Below are 7,233 nucleotides of genomic sequence, written 5' to 3'. Positions count from 1 at the left end.
GAGGAGGTTAGAAAACCTTTCTTATCAGAGAACCAAAAGCAACAGCAGGGCTGGGGGCTGGCTGCAAAATTGGTCCTTGCAGCCTGTTTGTGGCCACAAACATATGTTATTTACTAAAGGTATGCAAGCTGCATACTTGGGACTCAGTGTGAAGGGAAGGAAGACTTGATTCAAAGTTGATCTTCCATGTTACTGCTTTTCTTGTTTCTGTTTGAACACCTTGGCAGGGAGGAAGGTTGTGCTGCACCAACACGACTCACAGCATCCTCTCTCTGGTTCAGCCTCGGCCACTGCATGCTGAGTGCATTAGGATGAAGTTTACAGCCATGTAAGTACTGGTGTGTTTAATTCTTATTTGAGCCAATGAGTAGCTCTTGCAGCCCTGAGTGAGTTCCTGGCAGCAGAGGATTCTGTGTTTGCCTCAGTCCGCATGTGTTTACCTCAGAGGATGTGTTTGCCTGTTGCTGCTCCATGCATGGGTGTGGAACTGAAGTTTCTGGTGCAGGAACCCTGCCAGCCTGTTCTTGTCACTGTCAGGAGCAATGCCTGATTTTATTCTCCATTGTGATGGTCTTGGAAATGATGGGGCAGGGCAGTGTAAGGCTGTGAGTGAGTAGAGTTTGCTGTGGGTTTGTTGATAGTGGAGGTGGGCTGATCAAACCCCTCCTTCATGGAGACCATTCCTTGGAGAGAACCTATGCAGGGTTATGTCCCACTGATGACAGTGCTGGGAAATGGCAGCCTGAGAACTGCTTCACTAGGGAACAGGCTGGAGGGTAATGCTGTTTTTTTTCTTAAGGCAGAATTTACTGAAGCTAGTAAATGATCACGTAGCATCTTTATGCTAAAGGCAGGAGAAATTTGATGAAGGTTTGAGGAGTCCTGCCTGTGTGCACATTTTGGATCCTTTTCTGCTACCCAGTATAATGTACTGCAAATATGTGCCTGTGTGTCAGTAGAAAGCCCCTGCCTGAGTACTACATGCTCCTACCCAGAAAAGATCTTCCCTCATTTCTGGGAGGGAGCAAGGCTGAAGGGATGGGGGCCAGAATTGTGATAGCATTTAAATGGGTATGTCTGTGTACTGCTGTGGCATAGGAACACCAGGAAGTTATTTATGACTTTAAGGACAGAACTGAGGCTTGATCACCCATCCTCTGCTCTTGCAGCTGGCTGTGACACTCCCCTCAGCCACTCCAAGATGAGGCATGGTTAAAAAAAAAAAAAGGGGAAAGTCACTCGGTAGCCTTTTATTCACACATGGGTGTCAGTGATAACAAGATGTGCTTTTCCCTACTCAGCATCAGCATTGTGCTCTTCTCGAGGTGTGTTAAAATAGGCACAGTCCTGTAAAATTGATTCCTTCATAACTCATTTTCCATTTCTCCCCTGAGTTCTTGTTTCTGAGAATATTGCCGAGGTCCTGTGAGTAGCTCCCTGAGATCCATCTTGCAAAGCAAGGCGGACAAGTTGTGAGCAAGTGCTGCTTCTGGTTGGGAATTCACTTTGTCTTTGCAAATGGTGACCCACCCATGTGTGAGACCTGCTATAAAGCTCTGTTAAAGCTGGAACTGTTCAATTCATCCATCTTGCAAGCTATCCTGACTTTAGGGTTGGACTTCCAGAGCCAAGAGATTGTTTAATTTTCCACGCTAAGCAGCTCATATGCTTTATTCTTCTTGATCACACTGGGGGTAATTGAATCCCCCTTCTTGTATTGGTAGATGCTTTTCTGAGGCTTCCTATGGCTTTTCCTTTCACAGATGTGCCAGCATCCTTTGGAAAAAGGCAGATGAAAGGTCCCTACCCTCTTGACAGATACAGACTCAGAGTGTTTTGAGCTGAAGCAAACGTGGGAAGTGCTTTCGTGCCTTATAGTCACAAGCTCTGCCAAGGACTCCTTGCAGGGAGGTGTGTTCAAAGGTATAGGCAGGAGCTGAGGAGCCACAAGGAGTGTGGGAAAAGGCAGATGGGGGGAGTGTTTTGGCCTCCAGTCCTGCTTAGCCATGTGTACTACCAGCAGCAGAAAGGTCTCTGGGAACTAAAGATGCTTGTACAGTAGGGAGGACAAAAAAGCCTCTGGGAACTGAAGGTGCTGATTCAGTAGGGACGACAAAAATAAAGTCTGCTCTGTCTCGAATCATCTAAGGAGGGAATCAAAGAGAGATAATTAGTAGTTGAGGGTTGGCTCATTAGCAGGTATCTGCTTTCCTGTGGCCTGTTTGTCTGCTGTTCCTGTAGGTACCACAGAGGTGTTACTGATGAACAGGTTTCAAATGGTTTGAGCCAGCCTGAGATCAGTAGCCACTAATCAGAGCCATTTGTTTTCCCAGTGAGTATGCAACTGCTGGAAACAGAGTTCAGGTCCTGTTGTGTTCCCAAGAGTGATCCTGAATGCTGCCAGCCCCCATCATCTTCCCACTGCTGGATGCAGTATTAATTTCTCTGCTCAGTCCAGAGCTCCTTTTGCTGAGGGGTTTCTTGCCTCTGCTGTCTCCACTTCTTCTGCTAGGCCCTTGTCCCAGTAGAGCATGAGCTGGAGGAGCAGGCTCCTTTCTTGTCTTGCTTTAGCTGTCTTCTGTATCTTTTCCAGTCTTGTCATTCCTCAGACTGGAAGAAAGCAACTTAAAGTCAGTAATTTTTAAGGCATATTGCAGCAGGATGAATGTTTGCAATAATCTTGATGGGCTTCTGGTGTGACTTGGTTATTATCAGGCAGCAACTCTATTCCGGGGAACCCAGAACCCAAGACATCCTGGAGCAATTCCAGCTTGCAAGTGCCTCCTTACTAGAAACAAGGGCCACTGTTGAGATGGCAAAATTGCATATTTCAATCACCTGCTGAGCATCTCTAGTTGGTGCTGCCCAGGTGGAGAGGCCTCTCAGGTGAGCTGGAGTGAGGAACAGTAGCAGAACTTACCCAAGGAGCAGCCAGGAATCCTACTGCTGACTCGGTGACTGAGCTGCCCTGCTCTTTGCATCTTTATGGAGTCTGTAGACTCCATCTTGTATCCTGCAGTATATAGAGATGCAATCCCTGGCCTTGGAAGCTGTCTGAGGTCCTGTTGAATTTGTCTGGATCCAGTATGGCTTAAATCCTGCCCTGTGAGATGCCTGTCTGTTCAGCATCTTCCAGGGATATGACGAGAGTTTGTCACACTGAGCCAAGAGCCTGTGAGCTCCTGCTTCAGGGCTGGGTTCATTTAATTGTCAAGGAAAAATAACCTAAAGGTTTATTGCTGAGGATAAGAATGGCTGTATCTTGGAGGGGAAGAGTTCAGCACAGAACAGAAACTTGAAAAAACCTTCATGTGAACCAGAGAGTAAAATTTAAAATGTAACAAACTTTCTGTTAGATTAATCACTAAATGAGAGGTTAAATATAATTTGACTCATATGCCTTGTCTTCGTACTTCTGTACCTTAGTTACTTTGATTGTCTATATATAAGAAGTGACAATGGAGAGTATGGATTTATCCTGAAGATTTATTTGTCATGGAGAGATGAAGGAGCTGTCTGGCACTTGTAAGTTTCATATCGACTTGTGCTTCTGGCAGACACCAATGGAGCATTTAAAGAAGATCACATTGTAGAGCAGCATAGTAAGTTGCTATAAGGCTGGGCAGAGAGGGTTTTTTTGTGATGCAGGGACTCTGTGTAGAGGGCTGCTGGGTAGAATCTTTCTCTGGTCCAGGACACGTGCAGGTACAAAATGTCTAGTCAGAGGCAGCAGCTTCAATGAGAGCATGCTGGTTGTTAAAATCCATTAAGGTGATGGAAGAGGATCCTGGTGTGAAAAACTGAGATACTGGCAGGTGGCTAAGGAGCTGTTCATATTTTCAGAGATCTGAAAAAGGTCTGGCTGTCCTGAACCGAGCTTTGCCCTGCTACCACCCATTTGGAAGCTCTTTTAAAGGCATCCAGTATTGATGCAGTGTTGTGCATGTGCCTCAATGTTTTGCTCTGTCTTGGAACCTTTTACACCTGGGACAGAACTTTTGCACTTACTGATAGCAGCTTGTAGGGACTCATTTCCAGTGTGAGGCGGACGAGTACTGAGGGGGCACACTGATGAGTTATTTTCCTCCTCAGTTTTCAGTTGTGCCTCTTGAGTGGTGGGGACTATGGTGACCATCAGGACATGGTGTGGTGTCCAGCTGTTCACCTGCTGGAGTGCATCCTGTTGAAGAAACTCCTCTGGGCTTAGCTTTTTTGGGCTGGGGTTTGTGACAGTACCTGCAATGGAAACTCCAGTGCCCTGGGTGAGCTGTTTTTTCCAGCTGACTTAGCTGAACTCTGATGTGTGTAGCAACAGTAACAATCTCAGAAAGTTTGAAGAGTCCATTTCCTACTCTGAATTTTGAAGCATATTGACGATTTGATGCACAGTCACAAATATGTAACATTTGTCAGGGAATCTAGGCAGATTAAATGTTTACTGCTCCATAGGAGATGTATGAAACATAGTACGTTGGACAAAAGAAAGGATTTGGTTTATTTAGAAGTCCTCTCTGCCTTGAAGTGTCACCCACACTTGTAAATAACAACATGGAAGCAGGAGGCAAGACTTCATCCTTCAGACAGGTGTTGCCTCTCCCTTTCTGCAGCTGGGGCAGATGAGAAGGATCTCCATGGTCAGAGTGAGGAACAGAGCCCAGGAGCTAGAATCCCTCTTCCTTTACTAATGTCACAAAACCATTTCTTATGCTGATAAATGTGGTGATTCCCTACAGCTTCGGACACTTAGAGCCTTCTCCTTGCAGCTTGAGCAAATTAGGTGCTCCTTGTGTCCAGCTGTCCTATGAGCACTGAAAATGCTAGAGGAATTTTAGCTGCCACAAAGTGGCACGGCTTGTTAATACCATTCACCAAACCCCTTTCTCTCTTTCTCTCTAGTGCTGTATGAGCATTAGCAAGTAGTCCTCCACACCTTAGTTCCAGGGTTAGAGCAGTGTGTACATATGGCTGCTACCCTCCTATATTTAACAAAGCTGTGATTACATGCAGATATAGACGGGGCTGATAAGCTCTTTGAGTGCTCAGCAGAGAAATGGCACCAAAATAGTCATAGTGTTGTTTCTAATTGCAACAGATGAGCAGCCTGGCTCATTAATCTTCCCTATCAGCAGCACACAGCCTGTCTGCACCAGAATAGCCCTGATCTCAGCAAACCTGCATCCAGCCCTGGCTTTCTGTTTTCGACGTATTTGGAAAGCACTGGCTTCCAGCACAGCCCCGAAGAGACCTCCGCTTGGCTGGGCTGACCATCCATGGCCGAGATGAGCCAGGGCATGAGGGGTTCTGTGGTGTTTTGGGAGGCTGCCAGGGTGCAACCCCGAACTTAAGCTGAGCAAGGGCGCTGCTTTGGCAGGTGCTGCAGTGCAGGCACTCAGATAATCACAGAATGGTTAAGGTTGGGAAAGTCCTCTAAGATTGAGTCTGACCATTAACTGCCATTGGTGAGGGGTGAACCATTGCCTTGGCATCTCCCATGGCTCAGAGGGTGGTGTGCAGGTCACTAAATATGGTGCAGGCAGGAGATTTGCTTTGGAGACAGGCTAATAATGCCTGTTGAAAGGTGTGAGTTTTTTTCTTCATTTTAGTTGTGCATGTTGTATTGGCTTTGAAGGCTGCAGAGCTAGCAGCATCCTACAGCACACTGCTGAGGTGGGATGTGTCAGCTGAGTGCTGACACCTGGCTGGGACCATTCAGTCAGTGCCGGCACATCTCAAGATGGGCACCTGCAGAGCTGAGCCCTTCTCCACTCACCACCTTGCCAAGAGCATCTTGCAAGCCGTCCAGCCAACCTAATTGCCCTCCCAGCTGTATTTCTGAGGTGGCTGGGCTGGATGTGGCTGGACAAACCCCTGGGGAATTAAGTAAATAAACTCTTGGTACCTTTGTCCTGCTTTCACTGGGGTGACTGCACATTGTACACGAGGAAGCAGGGGAACCACGGCTTGGTGCAATCTGTCAGAGTAAGGGTCACGTATGGGGAAACTGGGCAAAAGTGTTTCTGGATCATCCTAACATCCCAAGGAAGTTTACTATAGTATTTTTGCTTCTTCAACCTCTCCTGTTCTACGTTTCTGTCTACCAGATACCTCCAGCATTCCAGGCACATAGTGTACACATCACAGAATAATGACCGTTTGCCTATTGAAATTCTCCTTTCTGTTTCAGCTGGAAATAGTGTTTCTCTTTGCTTCCTTTTTCACCCTTAAGGTGAAAAAAAACCCAGGCTTTTAATAATTGAAGGGTGGAAAAGACATAATCACCTTGCTGAAAAGTAAGGGAGATGTGAAGAAACAGAGGAAGGCATGAACAGGGAAAATTTGGAACAGAAGTGAGTCCCCCTCCCCTGGATTTGAGGGACAGTGACAGGTCTCTCCCATGTGGTGGGGATTTGGGAACACCATCTCTGGTGCTTGATAGCAGAACCTCTTGAGATGAGGTGCTGAGCAGGGACAGAAATGAGTTCTGGGAGCTGGGCTGCAGCAAACCCCACTACTTTTGCTTCACTCATTTGTTTATGATATTGTCCTGGGTCAGAGAGATGGAAACAGTGATCAGGTAGGCAGGGAGTTTCTGTGTGGCCAGAAGTCACCCAGTGGTGACAGCTGGGCTGAGATTAGGCACCTGCAGAATGCAGTGGAGTAATTGTGTGCCCATGCAAGGATTTGAGAACCTGGTGGATCCCCACCTTCCCAGGATGGGCCTGGGGCCAGCTGGCTGAAAGCTGGTTGGGTCCAACAGGCATCCTAATGCTGGAAGACAAGTCTGGATGCCCAGCCATTGGTAGCGTTTCGTACCTGAAACCCGTCTTGTCTTCCCTGCAGCCCTTTTGCCATAAAGGTTAAATTCTTTGTCCTCATGGGCACTTTGTCATTGCCCTGCTCACTCTGTCTGTCTCACTGTGGCTTCCTTGCGCTTATCATGAGAAGGCTCAGGCTTCTGTTCCTCATAATTTGACTGAACCTGAGCTATTGAGGCTAAAATTTTCCATGCTGGGTAGGTGCCAAGGCTGAGCACCCCTTTATAAATATCTGAAGCTGATTTAATCTATTTCCATTGTATTCTTAGGTAATTCTCTTTTAACTTGAACTGATGAGAGTGCCTGGCATAAGATGTTTGGATTTTATTCATGAGGAAGATTAAAATAATTTATATTTGTTTAGCAAAATGATTAATTTCATTAACAGCAAGACATTGCATAGAATGCATAATTCTCT

General features: G+C 46.5%; 1 long non-coding RNA gene across 1 annotated transcript in view; it reads left to right on the top strand.

Annotated features, from left to right (window-relative positions):
• The first annotated feature begins 226 nt into the window (after positions 1-226).
• Positions 227-7,233, top strand: part of LOC120498867 — a 217,063-nt gene continuing 210,056 nt past the window's right edge. Inside the window, exon 1 of the long non-coding RNA XR_005626772.1 lies at positions 227-328. This is a non-coding gene — a long non-coding RNA (uncharacterized LOC120498867). The remainder of the gene's footprint in view (positions 329-7,233) is intronic.

The sequence above is a fragment of the Passer montanus genome, unplaced genomic scaffold, assembly GCF_014805655.1.
Source record: "Passer montanus isolate IOZ18808 unplaced genomic scaffold, ASM1480565v1 scaffold153, whole genome shotgun sequence".
NCBI lineage: Eukaryota > Metazoa > Chordata > Aves > Passeriformes > Passeridae > Passer > Passer montanus.
This window is presented reverse-complemented; position numbering and strand designations above follow the sequence as displayed.